The sequence below is a fragment of the Pteropus vampyrus genome, unplaced genomic scaffold (genome assembly GCF_000151845.1).
Source record: "Pteropus vampyrus isolate Shadow unplaced genomic scaffold, Pvam_2.0 Scaffold509, whole genome shotgun sequence".
Taxonomy (NCBI): Eukaryota; Metazoa; Chordata; class Mammalia; order Chiroptera; family Pteropodidae; genus Pteropus; species Pteropus vampyrus.
In genome coordinates, this window is record NW_011889290.1 from 2,169,651 (window position 1) to 2,183,922 (window position 14,272).

The 14,272-nt window shown below is 37.8% G+C and overlaps 1 protein-coding gene and 1 pseudogene across 7 annotated transcripts in view; one reads left to right on the plus strand and one right to left on the minus strand.

The window, feature by feature from the left end:
• Positions 1 to 14,272, minus strand: part of GMDS (GDP-mannose 4,6-dehydratase) — a 602,961-nt gene that overhangs the window by 577,130 nt on the left and 11,559 nt on the right. The window lies entirely within an intron of this gene.
• Positions 9,886 to 10,004, plus strand: LOC111732956 (annotated as a pseudogene).

A 14,272-nucleotide genomic window follows, 5' to 3' on the forward strand; every position in this document is an offset into this window, starting at 1 on the left:
AAGCTAGGGATCTGCAGGGAATGATTGCAAAACCTTAACATGGAGTAGAATAAGGAAATGTTTCAAGGGTGAAATGAGAGGGGTGGATTCAGAAAAGTGCCAGTTTCCAACTGGACTATGACCTACATTACTAAAGCTCCTTCCAGAACTATTTAAATAAGATTCCACTATTTGCTTTCCAAACTTTCCTAAGGCACAATTACCACTCACAAGGTAATCAGTCAGGACCACAGGAGGGCAAGGACCGCCATTACAGCCCTCCTACCACACTCTTACTTCCTGGCATATGAACTCTGCCCAGACAATAACCTGTTCCCACTCCAACTTCTGAAGGCCTAACCTGAAGAAGCGGGGTAAAGTGTAGTGAGGGTGTGGGGGATAGAAAAGGAAAAATAAACTATAAAATAAAAATAGGAGGGAGGAGAAAACAAAAAGAGAGTGGGAGAAAACAAATAATCATACAAGAGACAGCTTCTAAAAAAATGACATCCAGCCAGCCAGGTTAGCAGTCAAGATTTACGCCCTCTGTTTTTTATTAGTGTTTTCTAACATTTCAACATGTCTACATAACACAAGACCAACTTTTAAAAGAAAAACAACTGAGAAATCCAGATTGAACCTCAATCTTATGTCAAGTGAGGAGTCTCTATCTCCACTCACTTAGGATAAAGAACAATCCCAGTGCTTACCCTGTTCCAGGCATTTGCCAACGACATACTTAATTTTTTTTTGTTATGGTGACACTGGTTAATAAAATCCAGTAAGTTTCAAGTGCACAATTCAACAAGAAGGCATATATGTATTGCATTGTGTGTTCACCGCCCGCAGCTAGATTTCTGTCACCATATATTTGACCCGTTTTACTCCACCTACCCTCTCCCTGACCCTCCATCCTCTGGTAACCACTAGTCTATTGTCCATGCCCATGAGTCTGTTTGTTCTATTTGTTTGTTGCTTTTAGGTTTATATCTCACATATAATGGATAGCATCTGGTTTTCACCTTTTTCTGACTGGCTTATTTCACTTACCATGATTATCTCGAGGTCCATCCATATTGTCGCAAATGACAATATTTCATCTCTTCTTATGGCTAGGTAATATTCCACTGTATATCTGTACCACTGCTTCTTTATCCAATCATCTACTGTAGGACTCTTCAGTTGCTTCCATGTCCTGGTCACCATGAATAATGCTACTATGAACATCGGTGTGCCAATATATTTTCGGATATGAGCTTTCAAGTCTTTGCGGTAAATACCCAGTGGAGGGATGGCTGGATCACATGGCAGATCCATTCTTAGTTTTTTGAGGAACCTCCATACTGTTTTCCATAGTGGTTGTACCAATTTGCAGTCCCACCAGCAGTGTATGAGGGTTCCTTTTTCTCCACATCCTCTCCAACACTTGTTATTACTTGTCCTATTGATAACAGCTATTCTAACAGGTGTGAGATGATATTCCATTGTGGTTTTGATTTGCATTTTCCCTAATAGCTAGCGAAGTTGAGCATCCTTTCACTTTTGTTGGCCATTTGGATATACTTAATTTTTCTCAAAAATAGAAATAATATAAACCTGTGAAGTTAGTAGTCGCCCAAACTGCAGTCCACAAACTTTGAAAGAATATGTTAGAGCTGCAAGAAGACCTGTGAGATCATGAACACTAGTTGGATCTAGGAGTTAGATTTACATATGATAACTGTCCATAAGAATAAAAGCGTGGGGGGAGGAAGAAACGTTCCTTTACCCGCCAATGTTCTTTTGGCAAGTGTGTAATAATTAAGTCGACATGTGACAGATTAAAAAGAGAAGTTAACCAAGTTTAATTACATACGTATGTAGTATGGGAACCCTATGTACACGAGCGAGTCAGAGATCCCACACACGGGAGATTCAGAAATAGAAAGGGCGAAGAAGGTATATATGGCATTCTGAGCTAAGGATGAAGTAAAACAGCTTAAGGCTTCAGAAGAAAGGAAAGTCATTTACAAGAAGAAAAGAAGAGCAGATGTTCAGTAATTAGAAGATTGCCCTGCTCTATAGATTGGTCATAAAAAGTTTTCTCTGATAATAACTCTTATTATTGTCAAGGTCCCTAATTTAAATTATTTCAGCAAGAGGTAAAAGTTGCTCATGAGCCTGCAGGGTCTCAATTGCCTTCAGCTCAAAATAATTCACATGCCAAAGTGGCACTTCTCAGGGAGGCCTGTTCTGAATTCCTTCAAGTTCAACTAAATTTTGCCATCAGTATGTATTATATAGTTGAATTTAAATATTAATAAATCAAATTAATAAAGTACTTACACAGAGATATCAGTAACAAAAGTTAACTGAAATATATACCAAGAGTAATATTCCCATCAATGAAAGTAAACAATCTTCCAATCAGGATGAGCATTAATTGAATACGAATGTCTGAAATTGCAATCTTCAATAAATATCACAGGAATTTTTTAAGTTCTTGCATATATCATGTCAAAAATTATATAACTCTGATTCTAACTGCATTCATTTCCCTAAATTACATCATCTCACTCAAAATATAAAACCAATAAAAACAAATAACACTTGAACTAAAACATACAAGCAGATGTCTTATTATGAGACAACTGTAATAGAGGCCAAAGAGGTGCTACATGGGTTACACAATTAGAAATTTTGAAGATGGGGTTTTCCTCACCCCTGAACCCAAATATGTGCTCCACAGTCTCCTGTAGTCCCTTGTATTCATCAGTACTTGTTAACTCCTAAAGAAGCATTGAGGAAAGATTCCAGATCCACTCTAAGATCCACATCCTATTCTAGGCTAGTAACATTTGCGGAAAAGCAGTGAAGCAAGTCAGAAGCAGTTTAAACAGTAGAAAAAAGATAATAATGCTGCCAGTGATTACTTATGAGTGGTGTGTTTATGGATATTGATTGCTTTTTTCCTCTAATATTTTATACCTTCCTATGCTTTCCAATTTTTCTATAGTAAACATGTTATTATTTTAATAATTGAGAAAGTATTAAGGGGAAAAATCATTTCATCTTCAAGCTATTATCAAAGTCCCCCTTAAATGAATGGTTCTCTGCCTGAGCTCACTTTTGAATCACTGGAAACATTTTAAAACCAGGCAAGTTGAAGTCCCACCCTAAACCCACTAAATTGTATAGGGGAAGAACCAAGACTTTTCAAGCTACTCAAGTGATTCTATTGTGCCACCAACACTGAGAGCTAGCTATGCTTTACAGATAGTTCCTACTATAGCTGCAAAGGTGAATTTCTTTGGAGAGGATTGAAATTGAAAGTCTTGATTAAAAACAAAGTATTCTTTTGGTTGAACTCAAAATCTAAAGTTATAGCTGATTCTGGTGAGAATTTCAGTAATTCCTGTAAAGTGAACAGAGGAAAAAGAAACCCCAGCAGGAAATATCAAGATGGATGCAGTGAGGGAGATGATAGATTAATCAGAGATGAAGCTGAAGGACTGGGTGGATAGGATAAGCTTGTTTCCTTGGGATTCCAGAATCAAGGGCTGTTTTGCACAGGTGCAGGTTGGGTCACAGTGGCAGCTGTATCTCAGTGGCCACTCAATCAAATGAGCAAAAGGCAGAGCCAGATTCCTCTGGGCATGGCCATGTGTGTACAGCTACCCAAAACTCACATGCAGCTCCCCAAATGCAGGCCCTCACAGCTGTTTCCACCTTCCCAGCTCTGGGCAGCATTTCCAGACAACTTAGGAAATTTGCACACTCCTGTACTTTAGTGAAAACTAAGGCATTGCCATGAGAGCCCTTTTTCTCTCCAGTGCATGGCCCAGGCCTGTGCAGCATCTACACTGGAAAACACAATATAAAAGGTTAGCAAGCAGCAACTTAAACCTGCCAGTGTTGAACCTGGTTAAAATGTACCCTGCTGAGTAGCAGAGGCACAATTCACCTTCAGCATTTTTCCTAAAGAAACAGGAAAGGAAGATACCTGTTTGTGCTTGGCTTTTCTTAGATATAAGCAGCAAGGCCATGTTAATTTGAATGTCACTCAGCATTAAATATTTATGACATCTCATCACTGATTTAAAAGGATCTATTTACAGTGAGAAATGACACTAAAAAGCCAACATGACCTTTCTATGCTTCTCAGCACTTCTGTGGCCTGCCTCTTTCCCTTTCCTCTTCTACTTTATCAGCTCTCTCTTTCTTCACTGTCCACTCCAACCTGTCTCTACATAGCTAAGCCCATTTCTAACCAGGAAAAACTGCACTTAAGAGAAAGGAGACATTTGTGGAGTACAATCAAGAAGGTAGCCCTTCACCAACCCACAGTAGTTATGCTTCAACCTGTTTGGTGGGCTTTAGAACTGATATTACTAACTGATCAAAGTGGTATGCTTCAACAAAGCATGCCAAAATTACACTTGCAAATCAGCTATTTGAAACTTGTGACCCATTTTGCCATAGGAAGAGCACTAAAGTTGAACATAAATTTGGTTTCTGAAACACATAATATGTAGTGTTCAGAATAACCCTTAATAATGTTTTGTTCTATATGGAGTGGCTTTCTCAGATCTAATTGTGCAGTATTGTAGAACTTCCTTCTGCCATCCAGAATTAGCTCCACACTCTTGTTGAGAGCTTTATCATGTGGGGGTCCAAGTATGATGTCTAAAGAATGGGGTGAAACAGGCTCCAGTCAACAACAGGGGATGGAAGGGGATAGCCAGGCTACTGGCAACAATAGCAGCAAGAAGATCCTGGGGAAAATGTGTAATGAGGAAGAAGGAAGAAGGAAGAGAAGAAGGGAACAACAGGAGTCCCTAAGACAGACTGCTAGTGGAGATGGAGGTGGGGCACCTGTGGCTCCACCATGACCCAGAGCTCCACTGCAGATATGGGTGGAAGAGGGGACAGAGAAGTGACATAAGCCAATCATCTGTCAAGAGATAAGGGGCTGCCTGAATTCTGTCTGGTATATTGAAAAGACCAAAATGATCCTCTAGGATTATGATGTTCCCATCTCCTGAATGCCATTGCACAAACACCTTCTTACAATTCAATCCTCACAGCACTCTGAGGTGGGTTTATCACTTCCTAGCACAGATAAGACTGGTATAAAGAGATGCAGAAATTTACCTGCGGCCTCCAGTAAGTACTGAGGTCAGGATTCAAACTCATGTTTACCCAGCTCTCCTCTTCCTTTAGGAACAGATATTTCTCAATCCAAAGCCAAGAATGGGATGCCAGAAATGGGTACTTTCTCAAAATCATCCTTGATAAAAATATTTACATATTAAGACAACCTTACTGAGACTAAATAGAAAATAAAAGCTTCCAAGTTATAGAGATAAAATAAACTTTCAAAGCATATTCTTACCTGAGTAAGACAAAACTGCAACCCAGTCAGTTCTACATGTGCCTCTACCTCATAAACCTCGAAGGCTCATTCCTTCCCAGGGTCCCTGAGGAGCAGCCTCTGCCACCACATTTACTACAGCCATCATACCAAGGTGCTATGGGAACAACACTGCTGCCTCTTCCATGGCAGCCTCATGACACTCAAAGAGCCAACAGTTAGACTTCCTCTTCAGAGTCCTGCAGCAGGCTAATTCCTGAAATCCTCCCCAAACCCAAACATTTGTCAATATCTCACTAAATTCCAATATCCATTATACACGCTAAGAAAGCATTTTAACCTAGGAAAATTTACATGTCTTTACTCTATATGAATATTTACATCTATTTCCTGAAATGCATATTTAAAGAGAAAAAAAACCATAGCCCATAAAGGTTAAGTGATCTGCACTGCTTAAAGAGCTAAGCAGTAATTTAATGTTTCCTGGACCCAACCCTAAGCCCTCCACTAACCATTGTGCCCTACACAGAGAGTCTTCTAAGATTTCCAAATGGACTCCCAATCATTTGCCTGGTCTAGATAAAGAATTCCCTTTAAGACACTCCCTTGTTTTTACCAATTAAAATCAAAATTCCCATACTAACAATCTGGCAATAGTGTAAAGTTTTGATTATGCTTAAATAGTTTAAAATCTTTATGTTCAAACATCAGTAAAGATTAAAATACAACTCAATGGAAAGAAAATACTATATATTGAAATTATACAAAACTTCCTAAATTAGTCAAAATAGCAAAATAAATGAGGGGATTAAATGAAAAAACACTATAGTCCACAAAAAAAAGCTGAAAGAAAAAATAATGATAAAGGCAGTTCAATTTCGTTCCAACTCCTATGTCTCCTTTCCAAGGTTTATATTTAAATAAGTAGGAAAGCAAAACTCTCTGAAAAATTTATTATGTAATATCACAACCCCTCAAAAACAAATCCCCTCCAAATCTTCCCATTTGCCCTTGAGAAATTCGCTCAATACTTTTTCCCCCCATATACCTGGAGTTGACCGACCTTACAAAAAACAAGTCAAAGCCACTCAGAAACTCCCCAAAGCTTGATTTCAGTTTCAGGTTCCCAAATTAAAGATGAACTAGTACAACAATTTGAATATTCTTTCAAAGGACCATTAGAGACTAGGGACAGCTTCAAAAACAGAGCTGTAAGGGTAACTGGGGATCCTGACTCTATTTGCTATTGGTATTCTGTGTGAGGTACGAAAATTAGCTAAGGAATCTGCCCAGCATGCCAAAGGAATTAGCAAAAAATTAAATCTCAAACAATCGACTAAGGCTTACCAAGCACCTTTTATGGTTCTTAATATCAAAAGGGTACCTGAAGAACAAAGTATAAGAAAGTACAGTAACTTCGGATTCTTTCAGACAGTCCTAGTTTCCAGTATTCAGCTCCATTCTAGATCATATAGTTATGAGCTCATGTGTCCTATCTTGGGGTCCAGAAAAAAATGGTCACTGCAGACCGAGAAATTTATATTTGAGTTCTCAGAATCAGACAAGTGAATGATTTTTAAATAAAACAATATTCAATGGGTTTCCCAAATGCAGTCAATACACTAATGCCTATCTATGACACATTTTTAACCCATTCTTTGACAAAATGAGAAAAATACACACACTAAAGTAGGTCACACAGCCAAAAGTATATAATTGGGTGATCGTTCTTTATTCTGACAGTTAGTGTGCAAAATGTCTTCTTTTTAACTAATTGAATGGTAGCAGGTAAAAATTTGCTATTCTTAAGGTTCTTTACTTTCAAAATAAAAACTTGGCCACCATAGATCAATCTTGTTTTTATCATACTGTGAAGTCTAAAAACCCAGGAGCTACTGATATTCAGGACTCCTATTCACTCATTTCCCTAAACTCAAAAAAGGGATATAGTAAGAATACCTATCCTCAATTCCTGACACTCTTCTGAAACATCAAGCCACAACACTCTCTTTGCTTCTGAACCCTTCTCACCACATAATGTAGTTTAAAAACCCTAATCAAATCACAACAACCTCACTGGTGTGATCTACATACATGAACTTTCGTATTTCTTTTAGGGAACTTCAAACTTGGTTTGCAATCTCTCTATCCACATTCTCACTCACCACTCAATACTATCACTATCCCCCCTGGAATCATTTAGAGATCTTATGGGTGAACCATATAAAGCATTTCACAGTCAACTGAATCAGAAATCTATTAAAGCTATTGTGCCAAATTAAGAAGCTGAGAAACTTCACAACCAGGAACAACACCTAAAACGACATCTCAGAACAGCTCCCACAAAGATAGCACTGCTGTGGGCAGAAACAGCAGCCTCTGCACCACCAGTACCACGTATGTGCAGGACTCTCTCCCTCATTAGCTCTTCCAATCCTAAAATGTAAGTGTTTTCTCCATTTCACTTATCATTTCTTCTGTCTCCATAGCCTCCCATTTGGAGATATCATCTACATCCATAGCCTTTCAACTGTCTATCTGAGAAGCAAAGGCTGGCAAATTTTTTCAGTAAAGAGACAGATAATAAACATTTTAGGCTTTGCAAGCTGCAGTCTCTGTTGCAGCTGTTCAAGTCTATATGGAAGCTGCCACAGACAGTAAGTAAAGAAACAGGTATGGCTGTGTTCCAAAAAGCTTTATTTATAAAAATAAGCAGCAGCTGGACTTGGCCAATGGGCTGTAGTTTTGTCACCTCTTGCTATACAGTATGATATTCTGCACACCTTCATTCCCAGTGCCCTTTTTATGCAGTAAATATTCCATCCAGGATTTTTACAAAAGAAATATTAACTTCAGATATCATTTAAAAATATTTACTGAGAGCCCATCATGTTTCAGGCACTATACTAGAGATAGTAATAAAATATAGTCCTTGTACTCATGGACATAGATGTCACTGGCGCAAGCTACAGAAACAAACACTTCTCCCCTGGTCCCCCCAATCCAACAATTCGATCTGTAGCTAAGTTCTTTGATTCCTCTCTCACAATCTTTCTTACTGTTTCCTTCCTATCTACAGTATGCTGGGCTTATATTAAGTGTTCGTTAAACATTTCCTCAGTGAATGAATAACTATCACATTAGTTCAGTCTTATCCCCGACACCTGCACTAAAGAAATGTCTTTCTTCCTGTAATTACCCTTCAAACTGTTTTGTCTACCACACCCTCTCCCAATTAATATCCTAAAATAAAATTCCTGTCATAAAACTTCTTTATTCAAAACTTTTGATAGCTTCTTACTACTTATTAGATGAAGTTCAAACCCCAGAGTCTAAGCTACAAGGCTCACCATAATCCGGTCTACGCAATCCTGGTAAGCCTATCCTCCACTATTTTCTTTTTTTTTTTTTTTATTCAGAGTTCAGCTTTTAATTGAACATATTACAAAAGAAGCTTAGTCAAAAAGATCAAAGCCCATGTCATCATCAGACTCCTCAGATTCTTCTTTCTTTGCTTCCACTTTCTTCTCCTCGGCTGGGCAGCAGCAGTATCCCCCACTATTTTCACATGACCTCTACACTTCAGTCAAATAATCTCATCAACATCCCTAGAACAACCTGTGTCTTCCTCCCACGCCTTTGGTCATCCTCCTCTGCCCAGAAGTTTATCATCTCAAACAAAGTTCTCCCATCTTAAACAGTACTATTTAGAAGCATCTCCTCGATGAGGTTTTCCTTTATCTTCCCAACCAAAGACATGTCCCAGAATAATCATACACATATTTATACTGCTTATGTGGCTTTAACACTATCCTGTCTTATAGCTACTTCTGCATATGCTGTGGCAATATGTCAGTTCTTATATCAGTTAACTATTGCTGCATAACAATATTATCACAAAGTCAGAAGCTTAAAATGCCAATATTTATTAGTTCACACTTTCCATGGGTCTGGAGGCCAGCATGCTTAGCTGAGTTCTTAGCAAAGCTACCCAAGCTAGGTGTCAATCTCACCTAAAGCCTGAGTGGATCTAAGGATGTGCTTTGTTTGTTGGCAGAATTCAGTTACTATGGCTCTAGGACTGAAGGTTTTAGTTTCCTGCTAGCTGTCACCTGGAGACTACCAGATGTCACCCACAGTTCTCTGCCAATAGGTCCACTTGCTTCCCCAAAGCCAACAAAAAACTTTTTATATAACAATAATGATGATAGAACAGCTTTATCATTAGGAGCATAGTGGCATAAATTATATACATATCCTTACAAATTGTGTTCACTCTTGTGGCTATTAAAATATTTACCACAGAGCTCAGTGTTGAAAAAATATCTGATGAAATGATGCATTAATGCTCCTTATTAGATTAAGCTTCTTGAAAACAGAGACTTCTAGTATACTCCATAATACCAAATGAAGAAATATCTTACTGGCAGAAGACACTCAAAAATATTTGTTGAATAATTTAAAATATGCAAAGAATTCCAAGATTATGGACATAAATAAGGGCTAGACATGAAGGAAGGGTAGAATTTGAGGACAGATAAACATAAATAGGCGTCTATGGCCATGCTACCCTGAACAAGCCCGATCCCATCTGATCTCAGAAGCTAAGCAGGGTCTAGCCTGGTTAGTGCTTGGATGGGAGACCACCTAGGAAGACCAGGTGCTGTAGGTGTAAAAAATAAAAAAATAAGGGATTGTAAACTGACAAGGTCCTTGCAATCCATGAGGTCAACCAAGGGTTGCCTTGACTTAAAAAAATATATATATGTGTGTGTATATATATGTATGTATATATATATATATATATACACACACACACACACACACACACACATATATACACATACACACACATATATATATGTATATGTATGTATATTTAGAGAGAGAAGAGAATTCTAAGTGAAAAGTATGGACAAACACATGATCTATGTATTAGTTTCTTATTGCTGTTATAACAAATTACCATATATGTAGTGGCTTAAAATGACACACAGTTATTACCTTATAATTCAGTAGGTCAGAAGTCTAACATGGATCTAACAGGGCTGAAATCCAGGTGTCAAGAAGGCTCAGTTACTTTCTGGAGGCTCTAGGGAAGATTCATTCCCTTGCCTTTCCTAGCTTCCAGAGGTTGCCTGAATTCCTTGGCTTGTGGCCCCTTCCTCCATCCCCAAAGCCAGCAATAACTGGTTGAATATTTCTCACAATGCCATCTTTCTGGTTCTGACACATTTGTCTCCCTCCTTCTCATTTAAGGAACCCATGATTATATCAGACCCACACAGATAATCCAGGATAATCTCCCCATCTCAAGATCCTTAATTTAGTCACATCTGCAAAGCCCCTTTTGTCATGAGAGATAACTGATTCATAGGTTCCAGAGATTAGGATATGGACATCTTAGGGTGGTGGAGGGAGGATTATTCTGCCTATCATGGTCTGTTTATGGAACAGTAAAGAAAAACATCAGCCTAAGGTAAAACACTAGTGATAGAAGGTAAAATTAAATTAAATTAAATCTAGTAGACTGTGGAGACCCAGAACACAGGCAAAAAAAATTAGAGTTACTGTAGTTGACAATCACCAGTCCCGCAACACTGAGAAGTCATTTGATCACTCTGGATCTCAGTCAACATATCTGTAAAATAAAGGTAATACCTGTCCTACTTGCTTCACAGAATACTATTGAGAACAATGGAAATAATTATTTAAATGCTTTGAAAACTATAAATTAATGTACAAATGTAAGTTCTTATAGCTCACATAGAAGTGAAGTAAAGTTACCCATCATCAGTTTGGAATGGTAAACCATACTACACCATTCCAAGAGTCCTTGAGCTTGCTGAGCAGTCATATAGGACCTGATTTACCTAGGAAAACACATTCCTTGAATGGAAAAGTGAAGACTGTTTAACAAAATGTGCAAGTTGCTAGAAAGCATTCTGAAGATAACATCAAAATTCATAAAAATCAAAACAAGGCTTTAGGAACCTTTAAGAAAACCTGAAAAGACCCAAGGTTTCTTACCTTGAGGGCAGGGCCTATTATCACACAGTAGGCACTAAATAAACCTAAATGATAGGAGTAATCTCAAAGTGAAGCTAAAAGATTTTAAATTAGGTAAGATTTTAAAATTAAGCAAGAGAAAGAATTAAAATTTATGAAAGAAGTTTATGGTTCACTCAACGAGTAATGGCATGTGTTCACATAAGGGCTCAATGAGGAAGAGAAGGTATTAAGCCAAATGAGTTAGAATCATTCAGCTGAGAGCATAGTCAGGGGCAGGATGGATGTGGGTCCTTCCCTCTGGCTGGAAAAAAGTTCTGAGTTGGGGTTCTTCAGGACAACCAACACTAATCTATCATATTAAATTTACTCAATGTTTCATCAAAAGCAATCCTATTTTACTATCCACTCTTATACATACAAAATATTAAATGCATCCCCCAGGGCCAATGCCTATTCGCCCATGCTACACTAAGCACCTAAGTCCAGGTCTTATCATTTCGTTCTTCAAGTAAAAAGTATAAAAGAAAATGAGGATCCAAAATAAGGTTCAAGCTCCCCATAGATGGGTATGGGGAAATATGGGGAAAACTGTATATTGTCAAACTGGTGAGTTTCAGTTAATAATGTTGAGAGGCAATTCTTCATGGGTCTCACCTGTTTCTGCATGCCTCCTGAGAACACTCACCGATAACTTTTATTCAGTACTGTCTTTTCAAGGATATCTGTAAAGTATATAGCCTTTAAGATGGAAATTGTGCCCTTTTCCTGGAGCAGAGGAAAGGAAGAGCTGTTTGCTACCCAGAATAATAAAGATAATGTCTCCCTTCCAGGCAAAGGTTGGTCAGGTTTGCTAGCAGCTCCCTTATAAAAGATTAGAGTTCCCTTACCTTAAGATTCCTCAACTCCGTTGTATACCCACTGCGTTTGCAACGTCTCCCATTTTGCCCCCACAGACCTTGGGGGGGCAAGAGGATCTGATGCAAACAAAGTGATACAAACATGAAATTCATACTGCCTACTGTGCTATTAGTAATAAAGTCCTTTGTCTCTGACCCAGGAGCATTGTGTTTTAGGCCATCATTCAGAGAACTGTAGGAGCCTCACTTGCTAGCCTACAAGCAGGATTAAATCTCAGGCCTCTCACAATTCCTGACAGTGGTTCCCAATATCTTTCTCCTTGACTTGGTTTAATCCAACAGGAGCATATGGCACCACAGCAGGTCTCTTGCAATCAAGTTTACATTTTGAGAGATTCCACTTTAAGCTAAAATAAATATGCTTATGTTTATCAATATCGGTCAAAACCATTGCTTCAAAAATTTACACATATCTGTAAAATTCTAATTCATTGTTTTTAAAGAATTATTATAAAAATATAATTTGAAAAAATACTGAAAACCAATGACTTGTAAAGTCATTGTAAAATAAAGTGCTCTTCTAAGAAACATAGGAAATCATATTACAATAATTTAAAAAAAGACTTCTAGAGGTCCAAATTAGAGGCTTTTTCACTTTGCATTAAGGAATAGGCTTCTTTTATGTGACTGAGCAACACATTTCAGCATTATAATCAAACACAGCATTCAAGTATATACAATATGACCAAGCTATAATGGTATAACTTCCAAGTATATAGTAATTACTGAGTGCAAATACTTTCTACAAATACTTAGTAAATATCTTTGTTTCACTCTTGAAGTTAAAAAAAAATAATAATAACATTAAAGTCAGAGAAAGGATCCCCTAAAATGCACAAGTAGTTAAATTCTTAAAAGGTACAGTATGAAGAATCTGAAAAAGATAAATCAAACGCCTTTCACCAAAGTCACTGTGTGTAAAATCATCTAACCTCAATTCTGGGTAACTCAGTTCTCCGTAACTGAACACCATCCTAAAAGCAGCTATTTCAATGAGTAAACTTATATAAACAACTGAATTACGACTTATGGTGAAGTCTCAAGATTTGGCAAGAAAACTGTTTAAGGGCCTGCCAAAGACTAGGTTTGGCACGCTGGGGCTCCACTGCCAAGAACATTACCAAATCAGCTTTCTATCTCACAAGGTTATCTTCCAAATATGCTTCACTCAGTCTTTTCACATGTACTGAGCTCCTCTGGGAATGTTAGTGAAACTGAGTACCTTGCTTGCAATTAGTCTGGAAATATGAGAGTCCCAAAATTTCTCACGGAGGGAAGAAAAGGGAGACAAGCTGAAGGGATCTTAGACAAGAGGATGGCATTAGGAAAATCTAAATAATTAATAAATAAAAATAAATAAAGAGGAATGGAAGATTAAAGTATACCGGAATACCCTGGTTAACTTCAATCATAAAACTAAAGAGAAAAATGTTAGTTTTTGATGTCAGATAAGAGGAAGCCACAGACAATTCTGGGCAAGAGGACTGGTGAAGGGTACCACAGAGTAGCAATGGTCACATAAAGGACTTTACCATTCCACAGCTGTTGTCTGGGTCGTTATGAAAGACCACATGATCATGATCTCTCACCTGCATTACAATGTCATGCTCACACTTTCACACTCAAGAGGAATAAAACTGAATTTACTATCTTCCCCAGAAAACTAGTTTTCTTCCCAGTGTTTGCATTTCTGGGCATGGTAATACTATCCAGCTAGTCTCCAAAATTAAAATTATCTTGAGATTTCCAACTCTTCCCTTTCTCATATTCCCTTTACCTAATTGATCACAAAGTCCTGTTGTCTCTGATTCCCTTTCTCTCTCCATAATGTATCTATATCCTTATAATTACAAGAGGCTCTTAACAGGTCTTCCTGCCTCCATTGTTTTATTACTCAGATTCACTCTGTACATCTACACCAAACTGCATTCTCAAAACTTCTCTAGCCTTCTCTTCTCATCTTGAGAACTTATTATACATTATATTTATTATACTTATCATTTCATAAACA